This window comes from Acinonyx jubatus, chromosome A2 (genome assembly GCF_027475565.1).
Source record: "Acinonyx jubatus isolate Ajub_Pintada_27869175 chromosome A2, VMU_Ajub_asm_v1.0, whole genome shotgun sequence".
NCBI classification, from domain to species: Eukaryota; Metazoa; Chordata; class Mammalia; order Carnivora; family Felidae; genus Acinonyx; species Acinonyx jubatus.
Window position 1 is genome coordinate 43,999,595 of NC_069383.1, and position 26,435 is coordinate 44,026,029.

The 26,435-nt window shown below is 41.9% G+C and overlaps 1 long non-coding RNA gene across 2 annotated transcripts in view; it reads right to left on the reverse strand.

The window, feature by feature from the left end:
- LOC128314751 (uncharacterized) overlaps positions 1-26,435 on the reverse strand; it is a 202,146-nt gene that overhangs the window by 47,311 nt on the left and 128,400 nt on the right. For both annotated transcript variants that reach the window (XR_008296735.1, XR_008296734.1), the window contains one exon: positions 15,026-15,124. This is a non-coding gene — a long non-coding RNA (uncharacterized LOC128314751). The remainder of the gene's footprint in view (positions 1-15,025; positions 15,125-26,435) is intronic.

A 26,435-nucleotide genomic window follows, 5' to 3' on the forward strand; every position in this document is an offset into this window, starting at 1 on the left:
AAATCAAGTTTTGTGTTTGTACATGTGTGTTTTTTAAGGGAGAATGGAATCTCCTGAGAGAACAATCCCACATAAATTAGAAACACGTGCAGGCATTCCGTAGGTCAGCTCTGTAAAGATGTGTTATTATATCTTATGTTTATAGGAATTTTATTCACAGACAAGGCCACATATGAATTGTATGATTCTCTGGTGCCCAGGCTATCGGGTTCTTTCCATCCCAGTATAGTTGTTTAAGATACAAAAAGTCTTTTCCTCTCCTTCAGATAGAGATGAGGAAGAAAAACTATTATAAATTAAAGAGCTAGACATTAGCTAAATAATGGGGACACTTGAAACATTTCAATGCGGCATCTCGTTTGATACCAAAAAAGTAGAAGAGACACAAAGTCTGTGTGGACTGTATTGCTCTATAGTGGCCTCGGCCTGTTTTGCTTCCATTGTGATAGCACTGCCCACCTAGGGGCCAAAGTCCTATCTAAATATGAGGCAGATTTAGACACAAGATTAATACTGTTCATGGGACTTTCTTCACTTAAAATTAAATACATAAAACTACATTACATATGCTGTTTACAATTACTGCTTCTTCCCCTGCCTTCCCAAAATTGTTTTATCACACATGCCAACATAATGGACTAGGAAAACAGGAATAAGAAGGAAAAGAAGACTAACATTTATTGACTGCCTTGTCCTCTATATTGGGCTTTACTCTATTTGATCTCATTTTATTTCCTCCTTAATGTTTGTTTATTTTTGAGAGAGAGAGAGAGACAGAATGTGAGTGGAGGAGGGGCAGAGAGAGACAGAATCCAAAACAGGCTCCAGGCTCTGAGCTATCAGCACAGAGCCCGATGTGGGGCTCGAAGACACGGACCATGAGATCGTGACCTGAGCCACAGTCGGGTGCTCAACCGACTGAGCCACCCAGGTGCCCTGATCTTATTTTATTTCTTAAAACCACCCAGTGAGGCAGATAGAATTCTCTCCATTTTACAGATGAAAAAGCTGAGATTCAGAGAGATTGAGTAACCCATTCAAGCACATACAGCAACCAAGCACTGGAGCTGGCATTGGAAGCCAAGCTGGTCCAACTTTAAGAATCACAAAATGTTGTTGGTATTCCACTAGAACCTCCCAAATATAGTAGGATGAGCGTTAGGCCCCTAAGGGTTCAGGGGCCCTTAGGGAGGGGCCACAGCAATGCTGTGAGATAATCTGGGCCTCACTCTGTCCGGTGGAGCCATGGGAATAACACTGTCTGCCCCTTGGGCCTCTCAGGAATAGCATGAACTTCAAACAAAGAAATTTATGGTGGGGGACATGGGAGAGACTTTGAAATACAAAAGTAAAGTCATTGTTAATATGGTTTAGTGATCTGCAGGTCTCCCCACAGTGGGATGCACAGGACACTACATTGGAGTAAGGGAAGAAATTAATTCTTCAAACTTATTTTTATATTTCATTTTACCTTTGAAAGAGCAAAAATACATAGCTATTAATAACAGAGGACGTGTATCATTTATCAATAAATTCACAGATATTAGGAGTGGTCACCCCCTCCGCAATTTTTTACTGATTACAACTTGATCAGAAATGGTTAAAGACCCCAAATCTATGCAATAAACAATATATATCCAAAAGTACTGTGATATTGTTGGGAGTATATGGGTAGTCGTGGTTGTAGACACACAGTGAAACTATCCCAAGTGAGAAGTTCAGAGTTCTACTAAATGTCAAATATTTGTTACATTTGTTTTTAATGCATCCCAGCATAATGGCAAACCCATAAAAGTCACTTTTTTTGTTTTTGTCTTTTAATGGATTGCAATAATGGAGTGGAATTATTCATTATATTAGTTCAAACACATTGTCACCTTTGGTATATGTAAGGTGAACTTTTATTTTACTCATTCATTTACTCATTCAGTCAGTCAGTTACAATGCCATGAATACTCATGAGCCCACTACTCTATTTATGAACATAGAATATATTTTCTTTATTTATCTGTATATCCGGCCTTCCCACCCAGAGGTAACCAGGATCCAGAATTTTATGATTATCATCCCTTTGCTTTAAAGTTTGATCACATACATATGAATGCCTGAATAACGTATTGTTTGATTTTGCTTGTTTTTGAACTTTATAAGAAGAGTATAATGTTCCAAGAAGTCATTTGGGACTTGTTTTCATTTAATATTATACTGAATGAAATCCATGTTGTTGTAGGTGGCTGTGGGTCACTCCATTTCACTGCTGTGTGATATTCCATTGTATGATTATACCATAAGTTATTCATTCATTTCCCTGAGGACAGGCATTTGGATTATTTCCAGTTCTTTGCTACTAAGAACAATATTTCTTTGAACATTCTTATATGTGTCTCCTGGTGCTCATGTGTAGGAATTTCCTTTGGGAATATACCAAGAAGTTGAAATTGGGGCAGTAAGGGTATGTGAAAGTTCAATTTAACAGAATAAAATCAAATTATTCTCCCAAGTAGTCATACCATAGGGGCACTTTCTTAGCCCATTTTATTCAGTTTTCTCATATGGGAAATCTGACTAAAGTGACTACCTTACTGGTACCCGTGAAGACTAAAGTAACTAAACAAGAAAATACCAGTGCCCTCCCTAGAAAACAAAAAACTGTCCATAAATTAGCATTTACATCTCTTTCTCCCAATTAGCTTAAAGTCATACTTGGCGCAGACATTCCTTCCCATCTATACAATGATGGAGCAGGACAGGAGGAACTCTATGCCCACTGTATTGACACTTCATGAGTTAGTGACAAATGCTGGACTAGGAGCAGGATATGCTTTCTCACCACCCTGGTACTTATTCCCAAAATCTGTGGAGCACATGAACTCTTTGGAATTCCTGCAAAATTGGATGACAGCTGGCAGGTCCTTGGTGCTAAATAATGGTGGAAATTACAACAGGAAGAGAACAAAACTGATGATAAAAATGTACTTAGAATGAAATCCAAACTGTCTCCAAGGTCATGTGTGACCCATCTTTGCTGACCTCTCCTGCCTCATTCCTCCCTAGCAGTTCACCTCTTTGCTCTGCAGGCCACAACCATTGATTTCTCTCTCTCTCTCTCTCTCTCTCTCTCTCTCTCTCTTTCTCTCTCTCTCTCTCTCTCTCTCTCTAAGTTATTAATTAATTAATTAATTTAGAAACATGAGCAGGGGAGGGGCATCTCTCCACTCTAGAGAGGGAGAGAGAATCCCAAGCAGGCTCCATGCTGTCAGCGTAGAGCCTAATGCATGGCTCAAATTCACGAACCATGAGATCATGACCTGAGCTGAAATCGAGAATCAGATGCTTAACCGACTGAGCCACCCAGGCGCCCCACAGCCATTGGTCTTGTTCAGTTCCTGAAACACTCCAGGTATTCCCTGCCTCAGGGCTACTGCGCATGCTATTCCTTCTGCTCAAAATGCTTTATACCCCACTCTTTTTGTGGCTGGCTCTTTTTCATGCTTTAGCTCTCTGCTTAAAGTTACATGCTCAAAAGGCATTTCCTCTCCTACCCTATGTGAAGTAGTTTCATACTTACTCCAAATATTCTCAGTCTCAGCCCTTGGGGTCTTAATAACATTTGCCCACATTTGTAGTGATTATATATATATTTATCTGTTTACTTTTATTTTCTGTTTTCCTACTAAAATGTTAGCTCTGTGATGGCAGAATCTATTCATCTTAATCATTCTTCTACTCCACAGCCTCTAGCATAGTGCCAAATGTTTGCCGAATGAATGGATGTATTAAGTCTCCACTAGACATCAAGTTTTATGTAAGCCATTCTACACACGTAACTGCTTTCATTCTTTCAACAACCCTGTGGCATAGCTTTATTATTAACCCCATTTAGAAGGTAAGGAAGTGGCTAATGGAGGTTAAGTAACATCTCCAAAGGCTTTCACATATAAGGAGTGGTAGAGCTGGGATTTGAACAAAGATCTGACTTCAAAGTCTGTGCACTTTCCACTGAATCGTGAAGACCATAGGAAAAGATATTTAAGGAATCCAACTGATGTCGGGTGGCCTTTTTAAACTGCCAACCCAGAGTTGCCCTGGGAATTTCTCATTTTCTATCCTAAATCTTGGAGCAGTGTTTTGCAGTATTGCACAACATACAGATAGAAAATGTCACCTGACTTCTTTATCTGTTAGACAAACATTAAGAACAGCTATTTGGCCAAACTCCTGCTATTGTTCCTTCATCTATCACAGGACAGTATTACTTATCAATGGAAAAGCATGTTCCCAAAATGTCACAGCAGGACTTTAAAAGCTAAATAGACCCGTAAATCATCCTTCTAAAAACAACAAAGCTGACCTCTTCCTTAACACTCAGATATTTAATCTGTAAATTATTCAGCTTGTGCTATTTCTTTTTCCCAAAGTTTAAATAGTAAAGCAGCTATTTCTACTTCTTTTCTTATTTCCCCAAGTGATTAGAAAGAGGCACTCTTTAGAAACACAGGCCACAGTTATATTTTCAATAAATAGATAAAAACAATAGGTTTCTTAGCCCACAAATGTACTATGCTCTCACTAAAGGAGCACACCAAAGGACAATTGTCAGAATACAAGGAATTCCTATTTTCAGGTAATAGTGGGACAGTTATTCTTCTGTGGGCCATCATTTTAGAAAAGACTGGACGGCCACACACCTTTCTGCCAACCACAAATATTATTTCTCTCAAGATTTAACTAAAGACTATGTCCCTCGGGGACTCTCCCCTGGACTTGTCCTGATTCATGCTGCTCAATCCCATTCTCAACACTTATATATAACACTCAGAGCACATTATTAACTTTGGGCTTAGGTGCTTCCTTATGTTTTTGTTAGTTCCAAAAACTTGCTGCATGAGCAAACATCCAGTCTTGTCATATTTACATGGCAAACATTTCAAGTGCAGGGGCAACTTCTTTTCATTCTTATGCGTCCCACACACGTCTGAATGCATGCAGTCATTCTTCCATCCCTGGAGCCATTCCAGATCTTTTCAGAGCAACTTTAAGGTTCTAGAAATGGTGCTAGAGGCTCTTGAAAGATGTATTTACAAGTTGAATTTAATGCAAATAAAGAGATACTAATTCAATATGCATAGAAAAAAAAATACACCAGAATGTTGACAGTAGTTGTGTTAATTAAGTTGAATAGAATCCCTTCATTGATTTTTTCTATATTTTCAATGAGAACACAGATTTATTTTATATCAGAGAAAAGCTATTTTAAACTACATCGAATCTCTAAATGAAAAGAATGAAGTCAAACTTACAAAACAAAGAGGCAGATAGAAAGAGTGAACAAGCGCTTAGATAAGACTTAAGAGTTTGGATTTGAGTTGAGACTTTGCCCCTTACTGTGTGATCTTTTTAAGACTTGGTGTCCCTATCCATAAATTGAAGATGAAAATATCTCCTTCAGAGTTGTTCGGAGGATTATACGAGATAATGTGACTGAAAATGCTTTGCAAGACTGTGAAAGGCATTAAGTAATGAAAGGTATGATTACTTATGTTGTGACTTGGGTCTCATTTCAATTGGCCAGTGCTGGAAGTCAGGCCTGTTGCCGACACCACTGAGCATATTATAGGATTAGGAGGCTCAAGGCCAATTATCCACAGCACTGGTTTAAATGTTTGATTCCTCCCACCCCATGGATGTCACAATTTGCTCCAGATGAGTGAACGTCAAAAATGTCGTACTGATTCAAGTGCCTTCCCTACTTGAAATTAAGACCCAGGCATTGGGGACCACAGAGAGTGGGTTGGCGATTTCTTGGGCTCATGTTTCTTTGGTCCTTTTCTGGGCTAGGATAAAATTACAAAGGTCTATTTTGAATTTATTCTCGTAAGTCAGGGAAACTATAGGGAGCAAGTTGATTTATTTTTCCTGTCCATAAGAAAGAAAAAAAACAGTGGAATTCTGTCTATTTCTAAGATAAGATGGTAAACTTTGGTTTAGAGGAGAACAAATTGCATTTCTACCCTGACCAAGTCTAATATTTTATATTATCCCTCTAATATTTTATATTATCCCTCTTCTAAAACTCCATTAAAATTATTGGAATTTACTGTGCCTCCTGCAAAGCTCTGAGGCAAATCTTCATTCCACATGTCACTTACCTAACTATGGAAACAAACCCCTCACAGTACATACTAACGCATTATTTCCCCCCATTCTAAATTTCTATGCACTAAGCAAAAGGAGTTCTTTTCCAAAATAACTCGACAAAAGTTGGGTAAAGTCAAAAGTGACCTAAGAACTGCCAAGTAGGTCATCAGACATAAGGCATCCTCACCTCCTCTGAACCTCAAATTTTCAAGCATCCTCTCTCCCTTCTCTCCCTCTCTCCCTCCCCCCGCCTTCTCTCTCTCTCTTTCATTAAATGGAAAGATAATGGCTGTTGAAGTCAGATTACCCTGGGTTCAAATCCCGACTCCACTTACAAGGCTTATGGACATGAGTAAGCCAGTTGGCTTCTCAAAGTCCTGGTTTCTTCATGCAAGTAAGAACACCTAATGTGTAAAACTGTTATGAGGATTAAGTGAGATTGTTGTAAAGCATCAAGCACGATGCCTGGCATATAACCAGGCTCAATAAATTCTAGTTTCTATCTCCACTCCTTGGCCTACTTAGTGCTAGTTTGAGCACAGCATATGTCTTGATTATACCTTCATCACAAATTCCTGGACCTCTGGCACCTCAGATGTTCCAAGCATTCAGGGGTAATAAATTGGGGGAGTCCCCAGGGCTGTGGGAAGCCTGGCTTCCCAGCCTCTTAAGCAGACCACCTACTGCTGTCTGAAACAGCCACCCTGTGAGGAGAGCAGCTGCCAGACAAAAGGACAGGGGATAGGTCTCCACCTGCACCTCCACCCCCTTGCCTCTGTACAAAGAGGGCAGCCATGGTTCCTCAGGAGACACCAGGAAGACGTTTCAGTGTTTCAGATGACAGATCAGCTTGTGCTCTCTGACCCAGATTAGACTTGACCCAGAACCAGTTTACCCGCCTATGTCACCAGCAAAGGATTTTAATTCACTCCCAGGAGACTGTAAGGAACACTTGGACCAGTAACACATGTAATCTCGCTGAGCTCTGCAGTGAGCGTGCGTAAAGCTGTAGGCTTCACATGCTCCACTAATATTTCACTGACCTGTCAGCCTCAGCTTGTCTGTGGGAGCCAGGCTACACATTCAGCACTCCTGTGTCCTTGGAAAGTTGGGGGAGCGAGAGGTGAGGAGGAGGCAGGAGAAGACTCCAAAGGGAAGAAGAAAGGAAAACATACTTCAGACCTAACAGTGGCTTTCAGAGCGTGGCCCCAGACCAGTAGCAGCAGCAGCATCCAGGAGCTTGTTGGAAATACAAATTCTCAGGTCCTATGAGGGCGCTACTGAATCAGAAACTCTGTGGTGGGGCTGCACAATCTGTGTTTTCACAAGCCCCCATGTGAATCTGTGGCATGTTATAGTCCGAGAACCACTGACCCAGCCAAATAATGTTTAGGTAGACTTAAAAGTCTAAGTTTAAGGAGAAAAGTAAGAATCCAGGGAAGTATAATTATGATAAAGGAGAAAAGCCCTGGATTTGATCAGAAGGCCTTCATTTGAATTCCAACTCCAATAACTGCTAACTGTGTGATCTCAGGCAAGTTGCTTAACTTTCCTGAACCTCAGTTTCCCTGTGTGTGAATAGAGGTAATTAGACCTCCCCTAAAAAGTTGAGATGAGCTCTCCATGGATGGTCTAGTGTTTATAAACTCGTTCTTTCTCCAGCTACATCACACAATTTCTCCTGTATAGCCTCAGGTCAGGGTCTCTCAACCTTGACACTATTAACATTTGAGTCTGATAATTCTTCATCATGAAAGCTGTCCTGTGCATTGTAGGATGCCTAGCAGCATCTCTGGTTTCTACCCAGTAGTTAACTATAGCTGCCTCCAGTTGTGACAACCAAAAATGTCTCCAGACATTGCCAAATGTCCCTAGCAGGGCCAAATTGCCACTAGTTGAGGACCACTGCCTTAGAGTGTTCAGAGGCAGCATAAGCAAAAAGCAAGAGCATTGTATTCCATTAGAATTAAGATCTATATGCTAGTTTGTCTACCAACTGGATATCTGACCTCAGATGTATCTAGTAACCTGTCTGAGCTTGGATTCCTCACTTGCAGAATGGTGATTAGAATGCCTCATCACAGGGATGGAGTAAGCAAGATTGCAGAGTTATTATACATAAGATGTTCAACAAATTTTCAATTCACAGTGAAAATCTGATCTCGGCTCCTTTGATTTGACTACTAAGAGGCAGAGGGATAGATGCTAGGAACTTTAGATGGTATCTCTTAAATTACAAAGTAAGGGACAGCTAGAGTCATGAAATAGAAAGAAGGCAAGCCAAGGTCAAAGAGAAGGGTCTTCACCCTGCTGAGCTTGGTACAACAAAACACCTCTCTTCAGGAAAAGGACAGGAACAGGCAACTCTTTTGACAGGTCATATGACAGCCCATTTCCTCAAGTCCCCCTTCTGAAACTTGGAGGCAAGTCAGTATCAGAGAGCTGCTGCTCCAATCATATCAGCATGGCCACATGAGAAGCAGTGAAGAAAAGGGAGTGGTTAAGAGCTTTGGGGTCTGATTCTCACAGACCTGAGTTCAAATCCTAGGTCTATGCATCTTGGTTCTGCGAGCTTGGCCAAATGACTTAGCTCTCTGAAGCTCAATTTCCTTATTCAAATGAGGAGACAAATAGTGGCCACCTTAGAGTCTTTACAAAAAGGTATATGAGCTCATGTGTGTGCAACACTTAGCACAGTGCTTAAAAGTTACCATAACGTTAAGAACCATGATCCTTGTAACATCATCACATTTGACCAGGCTCAGGGCAAGCATGCATGATAAAACTGAGAACATTGTCTCTTAACAATGAGTACAAGAAATGATACATTGCAGTACAAGGAGAACTGGTTCAGTATTTCATTCTCTACCATTCAGTCTTTTCAAGATCATTCTGAACCTCAGAACTGTCCAAGCAGGGAGGCTATAGCTTTCTGCCAAGCCCTAAAAGATTAAGCACAATACAGCTTTAAAGAAACACTTTCTTTAACACCCCTAGGTGTGCGTGTGTGTGTGTGTGTGTGTGTGTGTGTGCACGTGCAGAGTGACAGAACAAGAGAGTCTTCTTGAACTCAATAATGACTAGCTAGAATGTCTCACTTCAAAGACAGGAAGAAAAGACCTCTTCCCATAAGGTCACTAAGGGATCACTTACAGTAACATGGCGTTACACACACTATTCATTTTATCTTCACAGTCACCACTTGAGGTAGATATTATTATAGTCCCCATTTTATAGATGAAGAAACTGATGCTTATAGGGATAATTATGCTTATATATTATTAGACAGACAGAGGACTGGTCTAAATAATTATTTTCCTAATTCTTAGAGAGATTTTACAGCCAATCTTTGTCATCTATTTCCTTGGCTAATATTTTCCACAATCAGAAGAATTATCTTCCTCTGCACTATGTTCAAGTTGCTCTGAGACCTGATTTAGGGAGGTGAGAGTTGCTGGGCTGAAGCCAGGGTCACGGATTTATGGTTTCCTCCAAACATCTTTATCTCCAGGCCTGGGAAAGAAAGTCACAAAGCTCTAGTTTGGTGTTCCTAATTTCTGCACCAGGATGGGGCTCTCAGTCTGGATAATGCCTGCATGATAATGCATGAATGGCAGCTGGCAGACACCTATCTACATCTTGGCCATATTTGGCACCATTCTGGGAAGCTGAGGTCCTCCTTTCCTTTTTGAAGGTTACCAGATGTCACTGATTCACACACTCTTCATTTTCAGAATCCCAGTTGATCATAAATGTAATGGCTCTGAAATCTGCCCATTATTTATTCTGGGTCTGCATGGACTGAGCCATCAACAATCTCTGGACTTCTTGGGTGGTTTTTCAGACATAGTTGTACTTTGCTGTCCTCCTGAATTCTCTAAAACCTAGACACTGAGAATACAATGAACCAGGCTCTAAAATTTCTTGCCCTGGACTCTTCTCAGTGGTTTCCTGCAAGAATCCCTAATAAGAAAGATTCTTATTAGATTGGTAATCCCATGGCCCTGATCAAATGGCAAATTATAAGTTTTGGAGGTCTTCTTTAATTTTCTTGGTAAAGTTCGCACTTTAGTCCCTTGTAGCTCCTTTATTTTCAGAGAAAATAAAACAAAATCATGTCTCCCAGGTGCTCCAGTATGAGTCCACCTGAAACCATTTGGGACAATTCATTAAGGAAGATGCTTCGTCAAGGATGGAGTTGGTGGATATGATGAAGTGACTCTAATTAGGATTAGCTTCTAATCTTAGCAAAGACTGGCCGGGAATCACTTTTACCATAAAACTTTCACCTCTTTTAAGCTTAGTCCCCCTGTCAGTGAAAGAAACCAAATAATAAGCAAGCTTTGTAACTGGATTCACAAATGTCCATGTCTAATGCATTGGCACCATTGGCTCTTGAGTCACAGCACTCACAAAGCAGTGAGAAGTAATGTAGAGGAAGTGAGGAACGTGGCCTGTATTGATTCCCAATCTAGCAAAACTACAGCTCATGCTGGAACTAAACTTGTCTCCGAGGTTTTGAGCAACATTTGGTCTTACCATCTTTTCCTCTCCCAGACACATCTGGACGGCTGGGTTCCAGGCAAACTGAGAATGAAATAAATGATGAAATCTTGCAGCCAGAAAACCTGTTTATTTTTGTTTAAAAGTCTTAAAAATTATATCTTGGAGGAAGTGTGGTCTAATTGTTAAAATTGTGAATGATCCCTAATATCCTGGGTTCTAGTCTCTTTCACTGTTAGCAATTCATCAATCAAGTCCTTTGGTGATTTAATGTAAACTAAATGTGTCCTGATTTTCCCAGTGAGTCCTAAGAGCTTAGAATTAAAGATGTTAGGGGCGCCTGGGCAGCTCAGTCTGTTGAGCGTCTGACTTTGGCTCAGGTCATGATCTCACAACTTGTGGATTTGAGCCCCGTGTCAGGCTCTGTGCTGACAGATCGGAGCCTGGAGTCTGCTTCGGATTCTGTGTCTCCCTCTCTCTTTGCCCCTCCCCCACTCTCAAATATAAGTGAACATTAAAAAAAAGAATTAAAGATATTATTCATATGCACATACGCATCTGAAATAGAGAGTTTAATCCTACGCAAGGAGCTAGAATTTACAACCAAACTTGGCCAAGAAAAAGAAGCAGGTATTAACTGCATGATCCTTGGTAAGACTGTGTAGGCAAACTATCTAAAGTTCTACTCAACTGGTAGTAGTTGTATTCTGAGCAGAAGCTCTGATAAACAGTCTTTGATTAATAAAACATCCAAAAATAAATTTTATTACTAATTTAATTTTGTTTGCTAGACCGAAGCATTATCTATAAGGGAAAAAAAATTATTTTAAAAGGGTACCTGGTACAGATGTCTGTTCACTGGACTATTGGGTGGTGAGTTGGTTCTGAGGAGGGTTGAAGAAGTGGGGTAGAAAGTTAGCATGAGTATAAAAAGAAAATACAGTAGGGGTTCCGGGGTGGCTCAGACAGTTAAGTGTCTGACTCTTGATGTCAGCTCAGGTCATGATCCCACAGCTCATGTGTTTGAGCCCCATGTTGGGATGCTGAGAGCACAGAGCCTACTTGGGATTCATTCTTTCTCTCTCTCTCTCTCCCTCCCCCCCCCCCTCAAAATACATAAACTTTTTTTTAAAAAGGAAAGTAGTGGTTCTCTAAATAGAATGCTTCTGGGGTGTGATACCCTAGGTATTTCCAGGGTACCTTCAGGTGTGTTCTTCCTCCCAGAATGAGCCCCTGAAGTGCTGATTGACTACAACTTGATAGTTTGTCCAGAGTGGTGAGGGGAAAGTATTCTTTTTGCCGAAGTTTCTTCCCGACCGGTTGTGAACCATACATTGCTACCAACTTCTAAGCATCAGGCTACTTGTTGATACACATTACCACCCAATACAAATTTCACACAGGCACAATTCTGCCAGGAGGTGGCCTGTGTCTCCTGGCAACCTGAGGAGAAGGCCAGGGGATGCTCGTTCTCCCCCAAGCACACACGGCAGACACTGTTAAGCGACCACAGATCCCAACAAGGATCTCTCTCAAAGCAGCATTCCAGACACTTACTACTAACTGACTGAAGTTAGCAGAAATTCTACTTGCCTACCCAGCCTAAAGATGAAGAGGTCACGTAAACTTAAGATAGCGCTCTTGGGAAGCAGTACGGCCCAGGATCATGGGCCCACCATCACATTAAACTAGTGTCAAATCCCCACTCTGTCACTCAGCGAGCTGTGTGTGCTTGGGCAAGTTACTTTGCCTCTCTGGGTCCTGGCTTTTTTCTCTCTTAAACAAGGACTGTGTCATCCACCAACAGGAATACTGTAAGGATTAAGTGAGAGAACATTTTAAGCCCAGCAGCACAGTGCCTGGAATTTTGTATGTGTCTAACAAATGCTAATTCCTGTATTAATGACAAAAGCAGTTGGGCACCTCCCCTAGAACTCCAAATTCTCTTTGGCTCTTCAGCTCATGAGTGTATTAGATTCAGCTGATAAGTAAAGGTATGAAAGGAACAATACATAAACTCTATTGTGAATTTAAGGGTACGTTGAGAAACTAAATACAGACTGAGAAATGCCAAACATTAAGTTTTATGGATCAGCTTTGACCCTATACGACCCAGTATTAACAGTCCTGTTGTGCCCAATGTAGGCACTAAACAGATGGTTAAACCTATGAAATCACATACATATGCCATGAAAGCAAAGGGAAGAAAAGCAATTAGGGGACAGAACTGAGCAGACCCACCATTCCCTAGACCATTTCTGGCCCAAACCTTTGTTCCAGGTCCTGTGACAGAGAATCATTTGCCTCAGCAATCCAACTTCACCATGCAATCTTCCTCTGCTTCCTTCCTCTGGAATAAATAGAGCTTGTCCAGGGTCTGCATGACCTGATTCTCCGAGCAGATACCAGCTCTCACTGAACTCACAAGCGTAGAGGGGAAAACCAAAGAATCAACAAAGAGAGAAGGCTACTACCTTGATCTATTTCTAAAGAGCAACCCTGCTGTGTCTGAAGGGGCAGACAGGAGCTGTGAATGTAATTATGACCAATGCTAAGATTGAACCCATGAATGGTTTGGCTTGAGTTTTTGCAAGAGATCAGTTGTGTAGCATAGCAGTGTTTACAGGTTTATAGATCTGCCTGGGGCGTCCGACGCCCTTGACTATGATTTATTATTACAGGACAGAGATTATCTCAGACTGGGCTGGAAATGGATCTTGGCTGAGTTATTTACTCACCGGATGCAATGTGTGAGAGTTGATGGCCTTGTTTCTCAATTTGTCAGTTGTAAAGGGAGTCCCCAAGGCTCGATTTCAGACCCGGTATTGTTTACATAGCCCAGCAATAATACATCACATGTGGCAAAATATTACAAATTCATTTTTATGCTGATGATATGGCTCATGCATAATAGCAGCTAATGTGCTTCTCTTTTTAGTTGAAATTGCAGCTAAGTTTCTAAAGGCACAAAGGGCCATTTGTGTTTTGAACCATAAAGAAGAGAAAGTATATGACAGTTTTCAGAAGGACTAATGAAGAGTTTGATCTGACTCGGCTGCCATCTGTAAGAGTCCCATTATACCAGTTACGGTCATTATATACCATACCATCTGAAGATATCTGTCAGAATTTTTAAGACTATTATTATTAGTAGTAGTATTTTGGAAGCTATGGAAAATGACTTCCCATTTTACTGTTTGCATTTAGGTGATGGGAAAGGAATAACCTGAACGATGATTTCCATCTGGTACTTTATTCAAATGGCTCACACCAACCATATGGAGACAACACACTGGCACATACACTGTGTACCAAGGGATACACTATGTTTAAAACAATCTCCACATAAATCAACTCACGATGAGTCACAACAAATTGCCTGCACTCTGTGTCTGAAGAATCTTTAGCAGAAAAAAAAAAAAAAAAAAAAACACCAGCATATTTTAAAGAGCACAGAGATGCCCCAAAGAGGCAAAAGCTGTGTTTGGTTTCTGGATTTGGACTCTGAAAATACAAATCCTGGGCATCTTTCTCAAGAAAGATGCCTTTTAAATATGATTTCATGCTCTATGACACTAACAAATCAAAAAATAAACAAATAAAATGGCAGCCTCCTCAGGAATTTGGCGGGTTTCAGATGCACATTTACGAAAAGGAAAAGGAACAAAGCGATTTCATAGCTTTTCAACAGATATCTTCTAGCCCTAAAAAGCCCGCCTTTTCCCCACACTGAAAGACAGCAAGTAGCCGCTTGGCCACGGGTAATTTGGATTTAATTGCGTTTACTTAAACTATACATTCCACTCCCACACCATAAAAATGAACCCTAGAAATCTCAAAGACTTGAGAAGTCTAGAGCCTATGTCTTGTTTGCCTTCTCAAAGGAAGATTCCCAGGAAAGCTTCATTGCAACCTATGTGTTTACCTTTGATATCTTTCTAACACACATGCCCGGCAGCACCTCATTTTAAAGCATTATGTATCAAAACATGCAGACAAAGTGCCTCCAAAGAGTGGTATCATAGCCAATCGTTAGAGGAGGTGACTCAGACAAGGTGGGGATGGACCCCCAAAGCCTTTACTCTCATTTGCATGTTGCCTGAGGAGCTTACAATCATTCGTTCATTTGGTTTTTTTGACAAACCTTCGTTGAGCACCTCATCTATGCGGAGAAGAAGAAAGCACAGCAGTGAGAGCACAGGCTTGGAAGTTGATGAGCCTGAGTTCAAAAAAAGGCTTTGCAACTTTGTAAATGAGTGACCTTGGGTGAGTTATTTAACCCCTTTAAACCGTCACAAAGTAGGAGGTCAATGAAGCCATGCCAAAGAAATAAATAACTCAGTTTTGGTTTCTTAGTCTGTAAAATGTGGCTATCAGGGCCTACCTTGTAGAGTTGTTGAGGATCTGATGAGAAAATGGACGGATAGTGCTTTTCAAGTAGTAGTTCTTCCATTAGCAGTCAGTGTCTCCGACCTTCGATCTCCTGGGGAAGCAGACAAGGAGATCAACATTTATTCTGCAGTGTAATTGAAAACCAAACCAAGCTGGGGGTGAGAAGACACATGGTGGTGAGATTCAGAAAAGGCTTCTCAGGAGAAATGAGTCGAGCTGTTTTATAAGACAGGTAAAACATAGCCAGGCTACAGAAGGGAGGGATGGCATTCCAGGTGAAGGGATTGGAACGTATAGCAGCAAACAGGCGTGAGGGCCTGGTGCACGCCGCCGATCAGGCTGCTCCGTGTGGTTCAACTTTCAGGCCAGAAGACTTAGGCCCCGGGCCGACTCTGCTGGGTCTGGCAGGATAACGTGAGGAGCCTGCGTGTGCTCTGAAAGCTGTGAGCTATGAAGAGCCTGCAAGGGCACTTTGGGTTCTTCAATTCAAACCGAATGACAACGATGGAGGATGTGATGCTGTGACTTATAATAAGAACTATATATCTGATATTCATCCCCATTTCTGACTCAGAGCTCCTAAAACTATTGGAATTTCCTAAGTGCTGGGAGCGATAAAGGTGGCTAATGTTATGTAAATGAGGTGATTTGGGGGCCTCACCTTAAGATGGGGCTGGTTGGCAGGAGAGCAAAGCAGGAGATTAGAGGGTTGGAACTTTCATTCCCACCCCACTTACTTCCAGGTAGAGAGGATGGGCTGCAGGTTGAATCCGCAGCCAATGGCCAGTGACTTAATCAACCATGCCTATGTAATGAAGCCCTCATAAAAACCCACAAGGAGCCGGTGCAGGGAGGTTCTCTATGGTGAAAGTATAGAGATATGGGGATAGTGGGGCATCAGGAGAGGACACGGAAGCTCTGTGCCCTTTCCCCACACTTTGCCCAATGTAACACTTCCATCTGACTCCTCCCGAGTTCTCTCTTTTTATAATAAACCAGTAACCTAGTGAGTAAAATGTTTCTCTGAGGTCTGTGAACCACTGTAGCAAATTAATTGAACTGAAGGAGGGGATTGTTAGAACCTCCCATCTACACCTGGTTGGTCTGGAGCACAGGTAACAACCTGGATTTGAGATTGGCACCTGAAGGGTTAAGGGTGAGGGGTGCCTGGGTGGTTCAGTGGGTTAAGCTCCGACTCCGGCTCAGGTCATGATCTCATGGTTGGTGGGTTCGAGCCTTGCGTCAGCTCTGTGCTGACGGCTCAGAGCCTGGAGCCTGCTTCGGATTCTGTGTCTCCCTCTCGCTCTGCCCCTACCCCAACTCATGTTCTGTTTCTGTCTCAAAAAATAAATAAACATTAAAACAATTGAAGTGTTGAGGGTGCACAGAGCGGGGTCTGGCAGGGCTGAGCCGCTTAATCTGTGGGATCTGATGCTGTGTCTGAGTAGGTAAGGTCAGAACTGAGTTGAATAGTAGGACACCCAGCTGGAGTCCGGAAGCTCTGTGCTTGGGTGTGTGGGGAACCCCTCCTCCCCGCCCCCCACATTGGAATTGGTTGCAGAATCTTTAGAAGCACAGGTAAGAAAGAAACCCACAAGCAGGAAACCAATCCCTGCCACAATTGCTGCTGGACAGTGGGAGGTTCCAGGAGCCAGCTCTTACAGAAGCCACCAGAAAATTTGTGGGAGCCACCAAGAAACCTATCATTCCCCTGAAGCACTCAACTATAAAGGACTTCTGAAATCTTCGTTTTCGTATTTTCAGCCTAGTGGTTTCAATCCTGAATTCCTGAATGTAATCACCAACCCCACCTGCTTTTGTATTTTCAGCTTTTCACCCCTGAGCCTTTTATCTTAACATTTTACCTCTTCTGCTTTCATGTTTGTATCCTTTTATCTTGTTAGCTGAGCCTTTTATCTTTTATTTTAAATGTTCTCCATTTTATTTCATGTATCTTTTCTTACAAAGATTTTAAGTGGATTTCTAACTAATCCCCCATTCCTTTTCCTTTACCTTTTTTTTTCCTTGCCTTGATGGCAATGTGGTAGTTATATTCTTGTGACTTTCTAGCTTCCTTTTTCTTTCTTTATTTTTTTAAATTTTTTTTAACGTATATTTATTTTTGAGACAGAGAGAGACAGAGCATGAACAGGGGAGGGTCAGAGAGAGAGGGAGACACAGAATCTGAAACAGGCTGCAGGCTCTGAGAGGTCAGCACAGAGCCCGACGCGGGGCTCGAACTCACGGACTGTGAGATCATGACCTGAGCCGAAGTCAGACGCTTAACCGACCGAGCCACCCAGGCGCCCCCCCCCTTTTTTTTTTTAAAGAATCTCTTCTTTTTCTCAATTTCCTCTTCCTGCTCCTCTTTGCCTTCTTCCTCATCTTCCAATTTACCCTGTTTGCATTTGGGTTTTTAATGTCTGAGAAGACAAATGTTAATTGGGAAGGAAACACCATAAGAAGCTGCCCATGGACAAAGGAGGCTAATGTCCTTCTCAGGTAACTGCAGTCCCCTCTTGGCCACCCTGAAAATAGAACCTGAGCTCTTCTCCCCATTCCTGCAACCCAGCTCCCTCCCCAGCTCCACCAGTGATTTGTCAGGCCCTTTAAAGCATGGATTAAGAGGGGCCCCTGGGTGGCTCAGTGGGTTGAGCGTCTGACTTCGGCTCATGTCACGATCTCACGGTCCGTGAGTTCAAGCCCCGCGTCAGGCTCTGTGCTGACAGCTCAGAGCCTGGAGCCTGCTTCAGATTCTGTGTCTCCCTCTCTCTCTGACCCTTCCCCGTTCATGCTCTGTCTCTCTCTGTCTCAAAAATAAATAAACGTTAAAAAAAATTAAAAAAAAAAAAGCATGGATTAAGAGAGTGAGAAAGAGAAAGGAAACTTGCCTATGAGAATAATAGGTTAACACCTCCCAGGGGATGGTTCTGTGACACAGTCCACACATACGCATAAGTTACTACAATACTTTTTCTTTCTGACATTGTATCCAACAGACTTTATGGGAATTTTTCCACATGTAAGAGCAGGGTGTGTGTGTATGTGTGTGTACACATGTGTGCATCTTCTCTTTTAAGAAAATAAGATTATATTATACATACTATAAGGTAATACACTTATCTCATTTACTTAATTACAAATACATATCCACATCAGGAAAACTCATCCAACATGACTTATTTTTTATTTTTTTTCTTCAGTATGCTTTTTTTTTAAACTTTTTAATGTTTATTTACATTTTAGAGAGAGAGACAGAGAGCCAGAAAGTGTGTGTGAGCAGCGGAGTGGCAGAGAGAGATGGAGACACAGAATCCAAAGCAGGCTCCAGGCTCCAAGTTGTCAGCACAGAGCCCGACGCGGGGCTCGAACCCACAAACTGCAAGATCATGACCTGAGCTGAAGTCGGTCGCTTAACTGACTGAGCCGCCCAGGCACCCCTCTTCAGTATGCTTTTTAATGCCTATCCCATTTCATGGGTGAACTATAGTTTGTGTGATTCCTATCTTGCCATTTTTAGATATCAGACATAGTACAGCAACCAACATCCTCGTAGCCACATCTTTGGACACACCCATGATTGTTTCCTTCAGTGAACTTCCTAGAAAGAGTCTTCCTCAAGACTGCACATCTTAATGTGTTTTTGTGTATGTGTGTATGTATTGCCTAACGGCCATGCAGGAAGATTGTAGCAATTCAGTAACGTAAAAAGTGCCGGTTTCTACACACCCTTCTGGGCATGAGGCATTCCCATTCTTTGGAATTATTCTTTATGGCCTTTGTCAGTGTGATCGCTGGGAAGCAGTGCTGCATTTGCCTTCTGTAGGTTCCCAGTGATGTCGAACGTCTCACACAGACACGTTCCTGGCTCTACCTTCATCCCTTCCCAAACTACTTCTCCCAGCCTGAACTTTAGAGTATTGCCCTGAACGTACATTGGCCAACACTGTGAAGGAAAGTCCCACAACACATGTGTTTGGATTCACTGCAAGAATGTTGTGAAGGGTTTGGGTCATTATGAAAAATAATGCCTTTTCTTAGGACTTTAGTACTAGGAATAGCTGTGCTTCTTATGAATATCCAATTTATTTTTGTCTTATTGATAACATGCAATGTGCAATTGACTGTGTTGTCTTTTTTTTTTTTTTTTTAATCAACAGCTAGAAAGCTCAGAGTGTTTCCTTCCAACCTCCAGCCAGTTTATCCCACATGCCTATTTGTGTACTGACCTCACTCTTGGCTCCTTCTTATCTTTCCAACCCTTATTTCCCTTTGTCATATTTTCTTCATATTTTAAATTGGATTGCATCTTGTTTGGCAGGCATTTATGCAATGCTGGGTGTAAATAAATAAAATATGGTAATCTATGAGTTGATGGTGGCTCATCATGGTTGGTGCCGCCCAATGCCTTAGCAGTCAGTCACTGATACTGAGCCAATGTGGTACTTCCAAGAATTTTTCACCTCATGGTGAGCATTGAAAATGATGATGTTGGTATGATTACTGAGGTAAATGGAGAAGATGCTCAGAGGCAGAGGACATTGCTGAGGGGGTCCTATACCTACCCTGTCCCATTTCCCAAGGTAGAAAAGACCCATTGTTGGCACACAGGTTGAGAGGTACCGGGCTGGTGGGGAAAAAAAAACACCTCACAAGAGTAAAACTAATAGAAGAAGATAAAAATCATTCCATTTTTGTGCCTACTTAAAAAGAAATGTTTTCCCCCAAAGAAATATTTATTCTTTAGCTATACTACAAATACAGTAAGAACGGTTCGCCAGTATGGAAACAACCTATGGAGAGCTGCTACCCTTCCATCCTTCCTGGAATTTGTGCCTGCATATCCTTTCTTCCTTTTTCCCCCATGTTCCTTTAACAGTATTCAAGCTCTTCTCAGAGCCTAAAGCTGGCATTTTCTATTCACGGAGATCGTGAATTCTTTGGCTCTTTATCTCCTCAACTAACTCCTGGGTATCCCTTTCTCTTTGCTGCACGCTCCACAAACTCTGCCCGCCTCCCTCAAGACTTTCTCGGTAGTATCCACCTTTCCATCTCCTTGGTCTCCTCCCTCTGCTCTCCCAAGCCTGGCATCAGAGTAGGACTCAGACAACTGACCTCACTATTTTCCTCTCTCACAGTGGCAGAGGTGAATTAGATGTTCACCATACCTGCTTCACTTTTCTAGGCACATAGCAAAGCCACCTTTTCTATTTTCTAGCACACAGGCACCCAGGTCCAGTGCAGGACTGCATTTCACCCACGAAATGTGAGAGAATTGGCCAGGTCACTTCTAGGCCCAGGGAGCCAAGAGCGTGTGTTTTCTCCTTTCTTTCTCTCTTTCCTCATCTACCGCTGGATCATACCACAGAAGCTTCAAAGTCCCATTCTAAAGATGGCATAGCCACAGAGTGAGAGGAGTGGAGACCCCTCAATGACTGTGTGGAACAGAGCTCCCTACTAACTGCACTAGATGGTGGCATGGTGGGGAAATCAACCTTTATAGTTTAAGATCACTGAGACGTAGGAAATTATTTGCTATAGCAATTAGCAGACACGAATTAATATATCAATTTTTCTTGCTGTTTCTAAAGAAAGAAAAAATAAGCCTTTCTAACATTTTATAGCTTGTTATTACTAATCACAGAGGAACAAGATTTTTTTTTAAAGCAGGAAAGCTTTCAGGATTATCAAACTCTTAGAACAATGTTTCCCAAAGAATAGTTTGTAGAACATGAGCGTTCTAGGAAGTACATGGTAAAAGAGTGGACAAAGGGGGTTATTTGGTTTAACAAAATTAGGGAAGGCAGAATGAATAGAAACAGGCTTCCTCGCTGCAGGACTTCTCAGAGCCTTTAACATTAAGCCGTATATAGTGACTCTCCTCAAGGGGGCTCCGTGGAACAGATCTGTCTCGGGTGAAGCACTGAAGATCAAATCTGAGAACAGAACAAGAACTGGCTCCTTTCAGATGTGAGGTTTCTACCTCTAAGTCCCTTTGGATGCAGAAATTTTATTCCATTGGAACCCTGCTATAGTGTAGAGTTCCTTCTAAAACTGACCTTCTAGTGACTCCTTACTCCCCAGAAGAGGAGCCATTCCAGGGTTGACTGTTCCATCATCTGCCTCATCATATGCACCAGACCCACCAGTTTGGGCAGGGCCAGTGCCACTCTCCCTGCATAAGCTTCGGGCCCCTCCCACTTGTGAGCTCTTGCTACTTGAAACAGTCATGGCCTCTTTCTGGGAAGGCAATAGAAATGACAGCCTCTGATTGCTCAACAGTCACTGCAGTTGAATAGTTGACCTGGTACAACTAAAGAGAAGGATGGTGAGGGGCATGCCATGTGTGGCTGAAGGGAAAGAGTGAGGAAAGACAATACAGTGGAGGAAACCAAACGAGTGAGAAAAAACAACTGAAGTGTGTGCTTAATGATAGTCCAGAGGGGCAAGATACATGGTTGTCCAAAACCCATACGAGCACATTAGCAGCCAACTGCCTACAAGCTTCCTGGCAAATAGAGTTGAGATTTGCATAAATTTCTGAAGGGGAGACTGTCTGAACTTGCTCTGAATCGCATCCAACTGAATGTTGTAATGTTTTAGTCTTCAAGCCTCAACACCAACTCCAAATGTAACACCTGCCTCTGCCTAAAACCCCTAGACTCCATCCCGGGGGGCTCACTGAGCACAGAGCTCAGCAGACAGGACTGCTTGTGAGATATTTCTAAGACACACTAAATATGCATTTTAGGTTTTACATCTCATCTGGAAGATTGCTACACCACCAGGAAAGGTCTCTGTCAGCTCCAAACCAGAAGGAGCCATTTTCATCCCCAGAATAAGGCCTGGCCACAGGAAACACAGAGGAAGGGGCAGTCCAGGATCCTGGGTGCTGGATGTCTTGTATGGCATCATCTGGCATTTGTCACTCCATTAGTGCATAGATGTAAGGGTCAATAGTGAGCACCACTGCTCCTTCCTCTGTGTTTTCCAAAGGACCGCCATCCTGGAGCTCAACAGATGCAAGTAATTAAGCACTCAACAATAATTCGAATCGGTGAGATGGGATGAAATACATGCAATAATGCATTTATGATGTCTAACTCTAACCCAGTAGCCAGTAGTCTCTTTTGTTCACCTTTGGTTTCCTTACCGTATCTCCTAAGTGTGTTTAGTTGTTTGTGTCATCGTCATCTCCGGGGTATTTTTTTTTTTTTTTTTTTTTTTACCATAGAAAAAATAAATTTTTATTTAGCGCACATCTCTGAAAATCAAGAGTAATTTCCGGGGTACTTTTTAAAGCACAATGCCAAGGCCCCTCACTAGACATTGCAAAGCAGAGTTAGAGGGAAGTGCCCGGGAATCTGTATTCTGAGAATTCTGCCCAAGAGACGCTTCTCCACGCACAGTCTGAAGAATGCTGTAAAAACAAAAACAAAAACAAAACAAACAAACAAACAAAAAACCCCAAAGCTGCTTAGAAATGAAAAAAAAAAAGAATGTTGTTTTGGGGTTTCTGCTTCCGGAAGTCACCCCTCCCACCAAGAACCAAGAATGAACTGCAGACCTACCCCACGTGCTCACCCCCTGCTGCCCTGAGAACACCAGAGCTCCCCATTGGTGCTCTTTCCCAGACCTCCACCAAGCCAGTGGGACCTTGCCTCCAAGGCAGAGTCGTATCCTTCCTGCTCTCACCCCAATCCCACCTGTACAGCCTCCTCCAGGATACTGCTCCATCACATGAACTTAGACCCACAGGTACTGCCCAGTGAGGTTCCTGTTCTCCTCCTCCAACCATGAGAACAGGAACAAGTGTCAGGTTTTTCTTCCCTTCACAATCAAATCTCTTAAATCTCCTGCCTGCACCTGTTCCCCTCATTCTCTCCCTCCTACTTACTCTTTAAAAATCCTCCACCACCAGACATCTGCCCACACCACCCTCCTGAATCAAATCCGCAGCATTTGTCATGAAAATGATGACATATTACACCCAAAGGTACTTTACACCTAATAAAGTACTTTCACACACATTTTGTCATTTGGACATCATGACCCTGTGGGGGGCAGAGAGTGGGGGGAAGAAGTATGTAATATCTCAGAGATTCCGAAACTTCAGTCTAGATTACTGCACCACCTTCCCAATTTTTGTCACATATATTTGCCCCTGCATTACTATTTCCTTAGTGTTTTTCTTAAAATGACTCCTATCTTAACTTGATTAGTTTGAAACAAAAATGTATGTAGGTGGAGAATCACTATCATTTGTCATAAATGACAGAAACCATTAAGAGAAGTTCAGTGAATGGAAAATAATGTTATTAAAGTTTAAAGTCAAAGCGACTCTGGCCTGTAGGCCTTTAGTCAAAGGTAGACTTCTGAGCCCCTGAGGAAAGTCAGCTGTCCTGTTTCTCCACTGCTCCCACCCAGGGAGCCAAGGAGTAGAAAGACCCAGCTCTACTGAGTTTCCTCATGGCCTTTCTGGGTTCACAAGGGGTCAATATCTACCCCTTTCCCTCTCCAAATACCAGGCCTTTCCCAGGACCTAGAACCAGACACTGCTCCCCAAACAGTGTCCAGCCCGGGGGAAGAAGCACCATACCTGTTTTCCTATAAGGATCTCAGCAGATCTCAGCGCCTCACTCACATCCAGCTGCCCACAGGTTTCTGCCATGGCCCTAGAGGAGGCAAAGAACTGGGGTAAAGGCCCCCTTCAGATGGCCATGTTGTTAACATTACTTCTATAATTCTAGCTGGAAGCTATCACTTGCCAAGGCTTTGAGCCCAAAGACCATTCACATCTTGTTTAAAAATGAGATTATCACATATATTAGGATGGTTATTAGAAAGAAAGAAAGAAAGAAAGAAAGAAAGAAAGAAAGAAAGAGAGAGAGGAAAGGAAAGGAAAGGAAAGGAAAGGAAAGGAAAGGAAAGGAAAGGAAAGGAAAGGAAAGGAAAGGAAAGGAAAGGAAAGGAAAGGAAAGGAAAGGAAAGGAAAGGAAAGGAAAGGAAAGGAAAGGAAGCAACAAGGGTTTTGGTGGATGTGGGAAAATTAAAACTATTGTGCATTACTGTTAGGAATACAAAGTGGTGTAGCCATTGTGGAAAACAGTGTGGTGGTTCCTCAAAAAAAATTAAGCTTAGAATCACCATGTGATCCAGCAATTCCTCTACACAAAAGAATGGAAACTAGGGTCTTAAAGAGCTATTTGTAGCAACATTATTCACAATAGTCAAAAGGTGGTAACAATCCGAATGTCCATCAACATAAGAATGGAACATTATTTAGCCTTAATTAAGAATAAAATTCAGATACATGCAACAACATAGTTGAACCTGAAAGACATTATGTGTAGTACAATAAGCCAGCCACAAATGAACAAATACTCTATGATTCCACTTACATGAGATACCTAGAGTAGCCAAATTCATAAAGACAGAAAGTAGAAGGTTGGTTACCAGGGGCTCTAGGGAGGGAGGAATGAGGAGTTATTTTTATGGGTACAGAGTTTCAGTACGGAATGACGAAAAGTTCTGGAGATGGACAGTAATGACAGTTGCACAACAATGTGAATCAATTTAATGCCACTGAACTTTACACTTAAAAACAGTTAAAATGGTACATTTTCTGTTATACATATTTTACCACACTTTTTTTTAAATGAGAGCAGCAGTTATATGTTAGAAAGGTGTTAAAGTCAGATTAGCCCTAAACTGAGACTTTCTGCATGACCAAATCAAGACTGAAATTGAAATGGAGAGCAGATAACTTTCTTTCCATGTGATTCAATATTATCGAAGGTCACATTCCAGCATCTCCAAAACCACCAGTAAAATGTTTACCAAGTTTTAAGAAAACACTCTCATAATATCTTAGATACTCGTTACACAGATAAGGACACTGAATCCCAGACACAATAGATATAATAAGTGAATTTCCCAAGGTCACACATGGGAAATGGCTTGATATAGGTTGTTCTGATTCCCAATTTAGTGTCAGCCCCATTAACTCATAGTGTTCCTTCCTACCCCGCTCTCTTTTCTTCTTCAGTATCCAAGACACTGACCTCTTTTTGTTCTCCTCCTACCCATTTTTCTTTCTCTGTTTTCTTGTGATTAAAAAGAATTAATAGGCTTTGTTTTAGAGCAGTCTTAGGTTTATAGAAAAATTGAACAGAGAGTACAGAGAATTCCCACATGCCACTCCTTCCCCCAGTTTCCCTTATTATTAACATTTTGCATTAGTGTAATACCTTTGTTACCACTGATGAGCTAATATAGATGTAATGTTATTAACTAAAATCCATAGTTTACATTACGGTTTACTCTGTCTCACACATTCTGTTGGTTTTGAAGAACGTCTGATGACATGCATCCACAGGTACAGAATCAGACAGGACAGTTTCACCACCCTAAACACCCTCTGTTTCTCTTTTTTCACCCAAGTCAAACGATTCTACGAAGTTTCAATCCTGACCTGTTTCTCTTTTTGTTCTATTCTCTCCCTTAGGGGACCATTTTGATCCCCACATTTTCAGGGACCACTTGCATCCTAACAACTCTCCAAGTTAAACCCCCACTAGCCTGCTGTACATCTCCACTTGGACGTCAGAAGCAAGCCAGCTGTGTACTCAGCCCCCAACCCCTGACCACCTATTTCTCTTAATGACAAGTCTCCCTCCTAGTCACTTCATCACCCTGGAATCAACTTTGACTCTTCCTTCCTTATCCTTTGAGGCTGAGGCCTTAAAAAGAGGGGGGAGGGCACCCAGTGACAGGCTGGAGTCATGTTCGTGACGAGCTTAGACTCTCTGGCTGCAGGAATCTGTCTTCAAGTCCTCTGACCCATGCAAGGTGAATGGCAAAAATAATGACCTGGTGAGCTAGCAGCCATTTTCACAGAAGTGCTTCTTTGTAGTCAACTCAGAAAGGCCTCTCCCTCTTTTTTCACATCAAACAGGTCTTTCCCCTCCTCACCCCCAACCCCCTGTTGCCTTTGATGTCTTTCTTCTCTAACCCAGGTCTTGGCACTGGTGGGAAAGAAAGTCAAGATGAGACCAGATTCACTGATCACCAATAGAATGATGGAGCTTATTCTCCGAGGTCACAGCTCAAAAAATTCACTAAAGTTTTTTTTTAATATAAACTCATCAGTTTAATAACAATGTACTGTAAAAAACTATTGATAACTCAATGTTTGCCCTCAAGTGGTTCACTGAAGAGTTGAGGAGAAGCCTATGTAAGTAAGTAATGAAAATTAAGTGTGATGTGTATAGTAACAGAAATTTTACAAGTTTAGAAAACGACAAAGGAGTGTATTGGTTAGAATTGTGGCCAGGTGCATGTAACAAGAAACTGAAAACAGTGACATAAGCAAATTGGGGTCACTTTTCTCAAGTTACAAG